Consider the following 11,477-nt stretch of genomic DNA (forward strand, 5'->3'; position numbering starts at 1 on the left):
AACTCACATAAATTCAATATTACAGGCTTTTTTAGACAAATTTCATGTTTGGTTTTGGAGTTATGATTATAAACCTTTCATATTTAGGTTGACAGTCACACTGTTATATTGAATAAAAAAACTAACTTGTGTCTTTAGAAACCTTACAAAAGATCATTTTCCTAGTACTACTAACAAAAATACATATCTGTAGGCATTATTAGCCATTTTGCATGTGTTGTTTAGAAGTTATGTTTGAATACATTTTTATTGCTTTTTTCGCATTATCTCAGGATTCTAAGAACATTATGGTCATATTGAGTAAAAAACTACTTTTTGCATTTGCAAGATTTAAAAAAGCATATGTTTCGAGTAAAACTCCCAAAGATGCATTATTTCAGGCATTATTAGCCATTTTCCATGTGTGGTGTAGGAGTTATGTTTAAATAACTGTCATATTGAGTGTTACAGTATACAGTCATATTGAGTAATACCTCATTTTTGTATTTGCAAACCATAGAAAAACAACTGTATCTAGTAAAACTCACATGTATTCAATATCACAGGCATTTTTAGACACTTTGCACGTTTGGATTAGGAATTATGTTGGAATACATTTTTATTGCTTTATTCGCATTATCTCAGGATTCTAAGTACATTACTGTCAAATTGAGTAAAACATTGCTTTTTGTTTTTGCAAACGGTACCAAATGTTTTTTTTTTTCAGGGAAACACTCAAAGATGCATTTCTTCAGGCATTATTAGACATACTGCATGTGTATTTTTGGAGTTATGTTTCATAAACTGACATTTTGAGTTTGACCAATATGAGGCCAGTAAAACCTGATTTTTGTATTTTTGAACCTTTCCAAAATACCTGATTCAGGTCAAACTCACATAAGTTCAATATTACAGGCTTTTTTAGACAAAGTTCATGTTTGGTTTTGGAGTTATGATTATAAACCTTTCATATTTAGGTTGACAGTCACACTGTTATATTGAATAAAAAAACTAACTTGTGTCTTTAGAAACCTTACAAAAGATCATTTTTCTAGTACTACTAACAAAAATACATATCTGTAGGCATTATTAGCTATTTTGCATGTGTTGTTTAGAAGTTATGTTTGAATACATTTTTATTGCTTTTTTCGCATTATCTCAGGATTCTAAGAACATTATGGTCATATTGAGTAAAAAACTACTTTTTGCATTTGCAAGATTTAAAAAAGCATATGTTTCGAGTAAAACTCCCAAAGATGCATTATTTCAGGCATTATTAGCCATTTTCCATGTGTGGTGTAGGAGTTATGTTTAAATAACTGTCATATTGAGTGTTACAGTATACAGTCATATTGAGTAATACCTCATTTTTGTATTTGCAAACCATAGAAAAACAACTGTATCTAGTAAAACTCACATGTATTCAATATCACAGGCATTTTTAGACACTTTGCACGTTTGGATTAGGAATTATGTTGGAATACATTTTTATTGCTTTTTCGCATTATCTCAGGATTCTAAGTACATTACTGTCAAATTGAGTAAAACATTGCTTTTTGTTTTTGCAAACGGTACCAAATGTTTTTTTTTCAGGGAAACACTCAAAGATGCATTTCTTCAGGCATTATTAGACATATTGCATGTGTATTTTAGGAGTTATGTTTCATAAACTGACATTTTGAGTTTGACCAATATGAGGCCAGTAAAACCTGATTTTTGTATTTTTGAACCTTTCCAAAATACCTGATTCAGGTCAAACTCACATAAATTCAATATTACAGGCTTTTTTAGACAAATTTCATGTTTGGTTTTGGAGTTATGATTATAAACCTTTCATATTTAGGTTGACAGTCACACTGTTATATTGAATAAAAAAACTAACTTGTGTCTTTAGAAACCTTACAAAAGATCATTTTTCTAGTACTACTAACAAAAATACATATCTGTAGGCATTATTAGCCATTTTGCATGTGTTGTTTAGAAGTTATGTTTGAATACATTTTTATTGCTTTTTTCGCATTATCTCAGGATTCTAAGAACATTATAGTCATATTGAGTAAAAAACTACTTTTTGCTTTTGCAAGATTTAAAAAAGCATATGTTTCGAGTAAAACTCCCAAAGATGCATTATTTCAGGCATTATTAGCCATTTTCCATGTGTGGTGTAGGAGTTATGTTTAAATAACTGTCATATTGAGTGTTACAGTATACAGTCATATTGAGTAATACCTCATTTTTGTATTTGCAAAGCATAGAAAAACAACTGTATCTAGTAAAACTCACATGTATTCAATATCACAGGCATTTTTAGACACTTTGCACGTTTGGATTAGGAATTATGTTGGAATACATTTTTATTGCTTTATTCGCATTATCTCAGGATTCTAAGTACATTACTGTCAAATTGAGTAAAACATTACTTTTTGTTTTTGCAAACGGTACCAAATGTTTTTTTTTTTTCAGGAAAACTCTCAAAGATGCATTTCTTCAGGCATTATTAGACATATTGCATATGTATTTTTGGAGTTATGTTTCATAAACTGACATTTTGAGTTCGGCCAATATGAGGCCAGTAAAACCTGATTTTTGTATTTTTGAACCTTTCCAAAATACCTGATTCAGGTCAAACTCACATAAGTTCAATATTACAGGCTTTTTTAGACAAAGTTCATGTTTGGTTTTGGAGTTATGATTATAAACCTTTCATATTTAGGTTGACAGTCACCCTGTTATATTGAATAAAAAAACTAACTTGTGTCTTTAGAAACCTTACAAAAGATCATTTTTCTAGTACTACTAACAAAAATACATATCTGTAGGCATTATTAGCCATTTTGCATGTGTTGTTTAGAAGTTATGTTTGAATACATTTTTATTGCTTTTTTCGCATTATCTCAGGATTCTAAGAACATTATAGTCATATTGAGTAAAAAACTACTTTTTGCATTTGCAAAATTAAAAAAAGCATATGTTTCGAGTAAAACTCCCAAAGATGCATTATTTCAGGCATTATTAGCCATTTTCCATGTGTGGTGTAGGAGTTATGTTTAAATAACTGTCATATTGAGTGTTACAGTATACAGTCATATTGAGTAATACCTCATTTTTGTATTTGCAAACCATAGAAAAACAACTGTGTCCAGTAAAACTCACATGTATTCAATACCACAGGCATTTTTAGACACTTTGCACGTTTGGATTAGGAATTATGTTGGAATACATTTTAATTGCTTTATTCGCATTATCTCAGGATTCTAAGTACATTACTGTCAAATTGAGTAAAACATTGCTTTTTGTTTTTGCAAACGGTACCAAATGTTTTTTTTTTCAGGGAAACACTCAAAGATGCATTTCTTCAGGCATTATTAGACATATTGCATGTGTATTTTAGGAGTTATGTTTCATAAATTGACATTTTGAGTTTGACCAATATGAGGCCAGTAAAACCTGATTTTTGTATTTTTGAACCTTTCCAAAATACCTGATTCAGGTCAAACTCACATAAATTCAATATTACAGGCTTTTTTAGACAAATTTCATGTTTGGTTTTGGAGTTATGATTATAAACCTTTCATATTTAGGTTGACAGTCACACTGTTATATTGAATAAAAAAACTAACTTGTGTCTTTAGAAACCTTACAAAAGATCATTTTCCTAGTACTACTAACAAAAATACATATCTGTAGGCATTATTAGCCATTTTGCATGTGTTGTTTAGAAGTTATGTTTGAATACATTTGTATTGCTTTTTTCGCATTATCTCAGGATTCTAAGAACATTATGGTCATATTGAGTAAAAAACTACTTTTTGCATTTGCAAGATTTAAAAAAGCATATGTTTCGAGTAAAACTCCCAAAGATGCATTATTTCAGGCATTATTAGCCATTTTCCATGTGTGGTGTAGGAGTTATGTTTAAATAACTGTCATATTGAGTGTTACAGTATACAGTCATATTGAGTAATACCTCATTTTTGTATTTGCAAACCATAGAAAAACAACTGTATCTAGTAAAACTCACATGTATTCAATATCACAGGCATTTTTAGACACTTTGCACGTTTGGATTAGGAATTATGTTGGAATACATTTTTATTGCTTTATTCGCATTATCTCAGGATTCTAAGTACATTACTGTCAAATTGAGTAAAACATTGCTTTTTGTTTTTGCAAACGGTACCAAATGTTTTTTTTTCAGGGAAACACTCAAAGATGCATTTCTTCAGGCATTATTAGACATATTGCATGTGTATTTTAGGAGTTATGTTTCATAAACTGACATTTTGAGTTTGACCAATATGAGGCCAGTAAAACCTGATTTTTGTATTTTTGAACCTTTCCAAAATACCTGATTCAGGTCAAACTCACATAAATTCAATATTACAGGCTTTTTTAGACAAATTTCATGTTTGGTTTTGGAGTTATGATTATAAACCTTTCATATTTAGTTTGACAGTCACACTGTTATATTGAATAAAAAAACTAACTTGTGTCTTTAGAAACCTTACAAAAGATCATTTTTCTAGTACTACTAACAAAAATACATATCTGTAGGCATTATTAGCCATTTTGCATGTGTTTTTTAGAAGTTATGTTTGAATACATTTTTATTGCTTTTTTCGCATTATCTCAGGATTCTAAGAACATTATAGTCATATTGAGTAAAAAACTACTTTTTGCTTTTGCAAGATTTAAAAAAGCATATGTTTCGAGTAAAACTCCCAAAGATGCATTATTTCAGGCATTATTAGCCATTTTCCATGTGTGGTGTAGGAGTTATGTTTAAATAACTGTCATATTGAGTGTTACAGTATACAGTCATATTGAGTAATACCTCATTTTTGTATTTGCAAAGCATAGAAAAACAACTGTATCTAGTAAAACTCACATGTATTCAATATCACAGGCATTTTTAGACACTTTGCACGTTTGGATTAGGAATTATGTTGGAATACATTTTTATTGCTTTATTCGCATTATCTCAGGATTCTAAGTACATTACTGTCAAATTGAGTAAAACATTACTTTTTGTTTTTGCAAACGGTACCAAATGTTTTTTTTTTTTCAGGAAAACTCTCAAAGATGCATTTCTTCAGGCATTATTAGACATATTGCATATGTATTTTTGGAGTTATGTTTCATAAACTGACATTTTGAGTTCGGCCAATATGAGGCCAGTAAAACCTGATTTTTGTATTTTTGAACCTTTCCAAAATACCTGATTCAGGTCAAACTCACATAAGTTCAATATTACAGGCTTTTTTAGACAAAGTTCATGTTTGGTTTTGGAGTTATGATTATAAACCTTTCATATTTAGGTTGACAGTCACCCTGTTATATTGAATAAAAAAACTAACTTGTGTCTTTAGAAACCTTACAAAAGATCATTTTTCTAGTACTACTAACAAAAATACATATCTGTAGGCCTTATTAGCCATTTTGCATGTGTTGTTTAGAAGTTATGTTTGAATACATTTTTATTGCTTTTTTCGCATTATCTCAGGATTCTAAGAACATTATGGTCATATTGAGTAAAAAACTACTTTTTGCATTTGCAAGATTTAAAAAAGCATATGTTTCGAGTAAAACTCCCAAAGATGCATTATTTCAGGCATTATTAGCCATTTTCCATGTGTGGTGTAGGAGTTATGTTTAAATAACTGTCATATTGAGTGTTACAGTATACAGTCATATTGAGTAATACCTCATTTTTGTATTTGCAAACCATAGAAAAACAACTGTATCTAGTAAAACTGACATGTATTCAATATCACATGCATTTTTAGACACTTTGCACGTTTGGATTAGGAATTATGTTGGAATACATTTTTATTGCTTTATTCGCATTATCTCAGGATTCTAAGTACATTACTGTCAAATTGAGTAAAACATTACTTTTTGTTTTTGCAAACGGTACCAAATGTTTTTTTTTTCAGGAAAACTCTCAAAGATGCATTTCTTCAGGCATTATTAGACATATTGCATGTGTATTTTTGGAGTTATGTTTCATAAACTGACATTTTGAGTTTGACCAATATGAGGCCAGTAAAACCTGATTTTTGTATTTTTGAACCTTTCCAAAATACCTGATTCAGGTCAAACTCACATAAATTCAATATTACAGGCTTTTTTAGACAAAGTTCATGTTTGGTTTTGGAGTTATGATTATAAACATTTCATATTTAGGTTGACAGTCACACTGTTATATTGAATAAAAAAACTAACTTGTGTCTTTAGAAACCTTACAAAAGATCATTGTTCTAGTACTACTAACAAAAATACATATCTGTAGGCATTATTAGCCATTTTGCATGTGTTGTTTAGAAGTTATGTTTGAATACATTTTTATTGCTTTTTTCGCATTATCTCAGGATTCTAAGAACATTATAGTCATATTGAGTAAAAAACTACTTTTTGCATTTGCAAGATTTAAAAAAGCATATGTTTCGAGTAAAACTCCCAAAGATGCATTATGTCAGGCATTATTAGCCATTTTCCATGTGTGGTGTAGGAGTTATGTTTAAATAACTGTCATATTGAGTGTTACAGTATACAGTCATATTGAGTAATACCTCATTTTTGTATTTGCAAACCATAGAAAAACAACTGTATCTAGTAAAACTCACATGTATTCAATATCACAGGCATTTTTAGACACTTTGCACGTTTGGATTAGGAATTATGTTGGAATACATTTTTATTGCTTTATTCGCATTATCTCAGGATTCTAAGTACATTACTGTCAAATTGAGTAAAACATTACTTTTTGTTTTTGCAAACGGTACCAAATGTTTTTTTTTTCAGGAAAACTCTCAAAGATGCATTTCTTCAGGCATTATTAGACATATTGCATGTGTATTTTTGGAGTTATGTTTCATAAACTGACATTTTGAGTTTGACCAATATGAGGCCAGTAAAACCTGATTTTTGTATTTTTGAACCTTTCCAAAATACCTGATTCAGGTCAAACTCACATAAATTCAATATTACAGGCTTTTTAGACAAAGTTCATGTTTGGTTTTGGAGTTATGATTATAAACCTTTCATATTTAGGTTGACAGTCACTCTGTTATATTGAATAAAAAAACTAACTTGTGTCTTTAGAAACCTTACAAAAGATCATTTTTCTAGTACTACTAACAAAAATACATATCTGTAGTCCTTATTAGCCATTTTGCATGTGTTGTTTAGAAGTTATGTTTGAATACATTTTTATTGCTTTTTTCGCATTATCTCAGGATTCTAAGAACATTATGGTCATATTGAGTAAAAAACTACTTTTTGCATTTGCAAGATTTAAAAAAGCATATGTTTCGAGTAAAAATCCCAAAGATGCATTATTTCAGGCATTATTAGCCATTTTCCATGTGTGGTGTAGGAGTTATGTTTAAATAACTGTCATATTGAGTGTTACAGTATACAGTCATATTGAGTAATACCTCATTTTTGTATTTGCAAACCATAGAAAAACAACTGTATCTAGTAAAACTCACATGTATTCAATATCACAGGCATTTTTAGACACTTTGCACGTTTGGATTAGGAATTATGTTGGAATACATTTTTATTGCTTTATTCGCATTATCTCAGGATTCTAAGTACATTACTGTCAAATTGAGTAAAACATTACTTTTTGTTTTTGCAAACGGTACCAAATGTTTTTTTTTTCAGGAAAACTCTCAAAGATGCATTTCTTCAGGCATTATTAGACATATTGCATGTGTATTTTTGGAGTTATGTTTCATAAACTGACATTTTGAGTTTGACCAATATGAGGCCAGTAAAACCTGATTTTTGTATTTTTGAACCTTTCCAAAATACCTGATTCAGGTCAAACTCACATAAATTCAATATTACAGGCTTTTTTAGACAAAGTTCATGTTTGGTTTTGGAGTTATGATTATAAACATTTCATATTTAGGTTGACAGTCACACTGTTATATTGAATAAAAAAACTAACTTGTGTCTTTAGAAACCTTACAAAAGATCATTTTTCTAGTACTACTAACAAAAATACATATCTGTAGGCATTATTAGCCATTTTGCATGTGTTGTTTAGAAGTTATGTTTGAATACATTTTTATTGCTTTTTTCGCATTATCTCAGGATTCTAAGAACATTATAGTCATATTGAGTAAAAAACTACTTTTTGCATTTGCAAGATTTAAAAAAGCATATGTTTCGAGTAAAACTCCCAAAGATGCATTATGTCAGGCATTATTAGCCATTTTCCATGTGTGGTGTAGGAGTTATGTTTAAATAACTGTCATATTGAGTGTTACAGTATACAGTCATATTGAGTAATACCTCATTTTTGTATTTGCAAACCATAGAAAAACAACTGTATCTATTAAAACTCACATGTATTCAATATCACAGGCATTTTTAGACACTTTGCACGTTTGAATTTGGAATTATGTTGGAATACATTTTTATTGCTTTATTCGCATTATCTCAGGATTCTAAGTACATTACTGTCAAATTGAGTAAAACATTACTTTTTGTTTTTGCAAACGGTACCAATTTTTTTTTTTTTCAGGAAAACTCTCAAAGATGCATTTCTTCAGGCATTATTAGACATATTGCATGTGTATTTTTGGAGTTATGTTTCATAAACTGACATTTTGAGTTTGACCAATATGAGGCCAGTAAAACCTGATTTTTGTATTTTTGAACCTTTCCAAAATACCTGATTCAGGTCAAACTCACATAAATTCAATATTACAGGCTTTTTTAGACAAAGTTCATGTTTGGTTTTGGAGTTATGATTATAAACCTTTCATATTTAGGTTGACAGTCACTCTGTTATATTGAATAAAAAAACTAACTTGTGTCTTTAGAAACCTTACAAAAGATCATTTTTCTAGTACTACTAACAAAAATACATATCTGTAGGCATTATTAGCCATTTTGCATGTGTTGTTTAGAAGTTATGTTTGAATACATTTTTATTGCTTTTTTCGCATTATCTCAGGATTCTAAGAACATTATAGTCATATTGAGTAAAAAACTACTTTTTGCATTTGCAAGATTTAAAAAAGCATATGTTTCGAGTAAAACTCCCAAAGATGCATTATTTCAGGCATTATTAGCCATTTTCCATGTGTGGTGTAGGAGTTATGTTTAAATAACTGTCATATTGAGTGTTACAGTATACAGTCATATTGAGTAATACCTAATTTTTGTATTTGCAAACCATAGAAAAAAAACTGTATCTAGTAAAACTCACATGTATTCAATATCACAGGCATTTTTAGACACTTTGCACGTTTGGATTAGGAATTATGTTGGAATACATTTTTATTAATTTATTCGCATTATCTCAGGATTCTAAGTACATTACTGTCAAATTGAGTAAAACATTACTTTTTGTTTTTGCAAACGGTACCAAATGTTTTTTTTTCAGGAAAACTCTCAAAGATGCATTTCTTCGGGCATTATTAGACATATTGCATGTGTATTTTTGGAGTTATGTTTCATAAACTGACATTTTGAGTTTGACAAATATGAGGCCAGTAAAACCTGATTTTTGTATTTTTGAACCTTTCCAAAATACCTGATTCAGGTCAAACTCACATAAATTCAATATTACAGGCTTTTTTAGACAAATTTCATGTTTGGTTTTGGAGTTATGATTATAAACCTTTCATATTTAGGTTGACAGTCACTCTGTTATATTGAATAAAAAAACTAACTTGTGTCTTAAGAAACCTTACAAAAGATCATTTTTCTAGTACTACTAACAACAATACATATCTCTAGGCATTATTAGCCATTTTGCATGTGTTGTTTAGAAGTTATGTTTGAATACATTTTTATTGCTTTTTTCGCATTATCTCAGGATTCTAAGAACATTATAGTCATATTGAGTAAAAAACTACTTTTTGCATTTGCAAGATTTAAAAAAGCATATGTTTCGAGTAAAACTCCCAAAGATGCATTATTTCAGGCATTATTAGCCATTTTCCATGTGTGGTGTAGGAGTTATGTTTAAATAACTGTCATATTGAGTGTTACAGTACACAGTCATATTGAGTAATACCTCATTTTTGTATTTGCAAACCATAGAAAAACAACTGTATCTAGTAAAACTCACATGTATTCAATATCACAGGCATTTTCAGACACTTTGCACGTTTGGATTAGGAATTATGTTGGAATACATTTTTATTGCTTTATTCGCATTATCTCAGGATTCTAAGTACATTACTGTCAAATTGAGTAAAACATTACTTTTTGTTTTTGCAAACGGTACCAAATGTTTTTTTTTTTTCAGGAAAACTCTCAAAGATGCATTTCTTCAGGCATTATTAGACATATTGCATATGTATTTTTGGAGTTATGTTTCATAAACTGACATTTTGAGTTCGGCCAATATGAGGCCAGTAAAACCTGATTTTTGTATTTTTGAACCTTTCCAAAATACCTGATTCAGGTCAAACTCACATAAGTTCAATATTACAGGCTTTTTTAGACAAAGTTCATGTTTGGTTTTGGAGTTATGATTATAAACCTTTCATATTTAGGTTGACAGTCACCCTGTTATATTGAATAAAAAAACTAACTTGTGTCTTTAGAAACCTTACAAAAGATCATTTTTCTAGTACTACTAACAAAAATACATATCTGTAGGCCTTATTAGCCATTTTGCATGTGTTGTTTAGAAGTTATGTTTGAATACATTTTTATTGCTTTTTTCGCATTATCTCAGGATTCTAAGAACATTATGGTCATATTGAGTAAAAAACTACTTTTTGCATTTGCAAGATTTAAAAAAGCATATGTTTCGAGTAAAACTCCCAAAGATGCATTATTTCAGGCATTATTAGCCATTTTCCATGTGTGGTGTAGGAGTTATGTTTAAATAACTGTCATATTGAGTGTTACAGTATACAGTCATATTGAGTAATACCTCATTTTTGTATTTGCAAACCATAGAAAAACAACTGTATCTAGTAAAACTCACATGTATTCAATATCACAGGCATTTTTAGACACTTTGCACGTTTGGATTAGGAATTATGTTGGAATACATTTTTATTGCTTTATTCGCATTATCTCAGGATTCTAAGTACATTACTGTCAAATTGAGTAAAACATTACTTTTTGTTTTTGCAAACGGTACCAAATGTTTTTTTTTTCAGGAAAACTCTCAAAGATGCATTTCTTCAGGCATTATTAGACATATTGCATGTGTATTTTTGGAGTTATGTTTCATAAACTGACATTTTGAGTTTGACCAATATGAGGCCAGTAAAACCTGATTTTTGTATTTTTGAACCTTTCCAAAATACCTGATTCAGGTCAAACTCACATAAATTCAATATTACAGGCTTTTTTAGACAAAGTTCATGTTTGGTTTTGGAGTTATGATTATAAACATTTCATATTTAGGTTGACAGTCACACTGTTATATTGAATAAAAAAACTAACTTGTGTCTTTAGAAACCTTACAAAAGATCATTTTTCTAGTACTACTAACAAAAATACATATCTGT

The sequence above is a fragment of the Nerophis ophidion genome, linkage group LG18 (assembly GCF_033978795.1).
Source record: "Nerophis ophidion isolate RoL-2023_Sa linkage group LG18, RoL_Noph_v1.0, whole genome shotgun sequence".
NCBI classification, from domain to species: Eukaryota; Metazoa; Chordata; class Actinopteri; order Syngnathiformes; family Syngnathidae; genus Nerophis; species Nerophis ophidion.